The sequence below is a fragment of the Hordeum vulgare genome, chromosome 1H (genome assembly GCF_904849725.1).
Source record: "Hordeum vulgare subsp. vulgare chromosome 1H, MorexV3_pseudomolecules_assembly, whole genome shotgun sequence".
Taxonomy (NCBI): domain Eukaryota; kingdom Viridiplantae; phylum Streptophyta; class Magnoliopsida; order Poales; family Poaceae; genus Hordeum; species Hordeum vulgare.
This window is the reverse complement of record NC_058518.1, coordinates 124,822,970-124,826,462: the sequence shown is the minus strand read 5'-3', so window position 1 is coordinate 124,826,462 and position 3,493 is coordinate 124,822,970. Positions and strand designations below refer to the sequence as shown.

Sequence of the window (3,493 nt, the reverse complement as noted above, 5' to 3'; positions counted from 1 at the left end):
CTCATTCGAGAATACATATTTCACTAATTTTAAAACGCACATTTCACTTATTTGGACAACTGATTTCACTCATTATAAAATAATCTGAAAAACTAATTCCACTTTGTACTTACGAAATATATTGAAATGTGTTTCAATCATCACAAAATTAGTTTCAAACATTTGAAATAAGTCAAATTTAAATTTTCTATAATTGAATTTTAAATAAGTGAAATTTAAGTCATATGAAAAAACAATTTCACTCGCTCCATAACATTGATTCCGCTTATTTATAAACAATTTGAAATAACCAATGGTTTAGCTTTGATTTTTCATATTGTTTTAAACTGTTTTTCTGATGCTTTTTTTAAGTATATCGATGTTGATATGCAATCTTGAACATTTGGCATGCATGTACTTACAAATTTATTGTTTTCGATGAAGTTGTCTAATATGTTTGCAATCAAATTAAGACTTTACTTTGATTACAAATGCATACATTTAAATCAGCAAAACAAAAATAATGCTCTTATGCATATGCTATCATTAATTAATAAAACATACTTTGCTATTTTCATCGTCATGCAAATATTTGTGGCCATCACCGAGGAGGAGAGAGACCATGCAACTTAAAACATCAAGTAAGATCATATCCATGCTTACTTATTATATGTTCATTAATAATATAAGTTCAAATGACATAAATTTAAATTGTTTGGAATACCTGTACGCAATATTCTTTCATGCTTTGATTTCTTGATTTGTTAATTAAATATGCATCGAGTTGGCGTATACTCCCTCTGTAACTAAACATACTGAACGTACTGAATTTTCTCATAGAGAGAGAGGGACTTAAAATGTGATGTCATTTGAAACTAAAAGACGTAGACCTATTAAGGTCTTAAGCCGTGGTTATTGTGTTAAGAGTACGTGTTATTTTCTCTCTCGTTGCAACGCACGGGCTCTTTTGGTAGTATAAGGTAAAGCATATAAACAATTTATGATAAACGATAAGAAAATTTCAAGTCACCCTATAAGTTACATCCCATAATGCACAACCACTTATCAATCTAGAATTTTTGGTTTCCACCTAATATCTACAACCTATACTTGACCTGTGAGAAATGTAATCTACACAAAACCATGGATTGGCTAATCCTCATCTGGCTGAGAATTTTGCAAAGCTACATCGATACAAAAGTGAAACTTTAGTTACGTAAAAAGTGATTTCGTAAAAAGTGAATGCCGATAGCTTCCCGCTCCGGTAAAAGATACTTTGCGCTTGCTTCTACCGGTGCTGCGCTAGACGTGCGGGAAGGTAGTGAAAAACCCGGCAAGAGCTCGAGGGTCCGGATAGGGTACAATTCCAACGACAATTAGGAAATTTCCGTGACTACCGAAACTCGTATATCTTCGGGGCCAATTATTCATCACATGCCTGAATCAGTCGATTTTTCTATGATTTGTTAATTCGTTAGATGAGATTTTTTAGGGGAAAACCTTTATTACTCAACAATTTCAAGTCTTTACAATCAGCAAGAACTAACTGAAGAGAAGCTTCTCGACGAGAACCAAACTAAGTCATGGTTTTCCCTTTGAGCGAAATTAGCTAGGCTATCACTAACCTTTTTTTTCGGGAAAGCCATTTGACGTAGTTCATTGATTCTCAAACACAGTTACATCATTTATTAGCTTAGCAAACAAATAGCTAGGAGGATCATCGTCCCAAATACAATTGATATGATCACTAAAACTATGCCTAGATAGTAAATGAGCAACCTCATTGGCCTCCCGATTACAATGTTCAAAGGTGATCTCTCTAAAACCAGTTGTAAAAAGTCTACAATCATCATATATAAATTGACCTGTGAGACATCTAATCTACACAAAACCATGGATTGGCTAATCCTCACCTGGCTGACAATTTTGCAAAGCTACATCGATACAAAAGTGAAACTTTAGTTACATAAAAAGTGATTTCGTATTCGATTGTGTCTTAAAAATTCTCAGGCCACGGCCACCTTAGAACTGAACACCGTCGGCTCGTGGATTATGACCTGCGGCATTACTGGCACCAAAAATACTGCGGCATTATTGGCACCAAAAATACTGGAGCAGCGTGGCACATCGGATTACTCTGTTCTGCCGGCCAGAACGTCGCCTCGTGGCACATCGGATTACTCTGCTCTACGGGCCGGAACGCCGCCGCGTGGGGTGGTGTATGTTGGGTAGCTCTGGCTGTTGATGTCGACGTGGTGGTGGTCCAAGAAGCCGTGTCATCTGTCGAGTCTTCCGTTGAGTCTGCCGTCAACAGAGACGACGACGCTATCCGCCGTGGGAGAGCGGGGGCGAGCGGCGGCTTGGAGGGCGCAGCGCCAGCCGTCGGCGTCTCCCACAACGTATTCGGCGACGTCGCGATCCGCCGCACGGGAGAGGGAGCGGGAGGGGCCAGGCCCTCGGTCGCCTTCGCTGGCAACAGAGCCGGCGACGTCGCGCTACGCTGCATGGGAGCTGGTCTTCCGAGGGCCTTGGAGGTCGGCGACGGGGCGGAGGCGTCGCGGAACAGGTAGACCCGGAACCGGCCCAAGTTCAGGTCGTTGAACAGTCGGACCTGCAGGTCCCGGTAGAGCACCAGGTCCAGCATGTCCCGCAGGTCCTCGTCCGTGTCCACGTCGCAGAGCGAGTCCAGCCCCTCGCCGGAGTAGCAGTACTTGACGGAGAAGTCGGAGAAGCCTGCGCGCGCCGCCAGCAGGTCGCGGAAGCCCCTCGGCGAGACGGACGAGACGACGTTGAGGAGCAGGTGCTCGCCGTCGACGTACCTCGGCGGCCGGCCCTGGGCGCGCTCGATCCTCCCGCCGTAGCTAACCATCAGCTTCACGCAGCGCTGCCGGTCGGCTGCCATGATCGAACGGTGCGCGCGTGCCGTCGCCGGTCTTCTCGCGAATGTACGGGATTTTCCGATGATCCGGTGGGTGGAGGGACGTAGGCTGGAGGGGAGTAGCAGTATGGGCTGCCGTCGACGCAGATATATAGGTTGGCCTTTGGCCCTTCCAACGAGAGCCGGACCCGGACTCATGACCGAACGAGATACCGTATCAGAATACGATCAGAACCAGCCAAAACAAGGCAACAGGTTTTAGCGGTCCAATGCTTCACCTCTGAGATCACGCACGAGCAAATCGTGTGCCAGAGTTTCCACGTCACTCTTATCACTTCTCGTCAACAGCCTGCGGGTGTTTGGATCACTAAAGACTAGAGACTAGAGACTAGTAGTAGTCATCTTTAGTCAGTAAACCTCCAAACACCCCTGACTAACGGTTGACTAAAACTAGTTTAGTCCCTAGTCACCCCATCCTCAACTTTTATTGACTAAAGTATCTTCTCTAATTAATTGGCGGGCCCATCCTGTTGCGGGCTCATCCTCCCATGCGGGCACGTCAATGGAAGAGAGATAAATGAGGAGATAAATGGAAGTAAGAGAGAATAATTTAATACTGAGACATTTAATGCTGAC

General features: G+C 44.3%; 1 pseudogene; it reads right to left on the bottom strand.

The window, feature by feature from the left end:
* Positions 1–2,178: 2,178 nt before the first annotated feature.
* LOC123408010 lies at positions 2,179–3,011 on the bottom strand (annotated as a pseudogene).
* Positions 3,012–3,493: the final 482 nt, after the last annotated feature.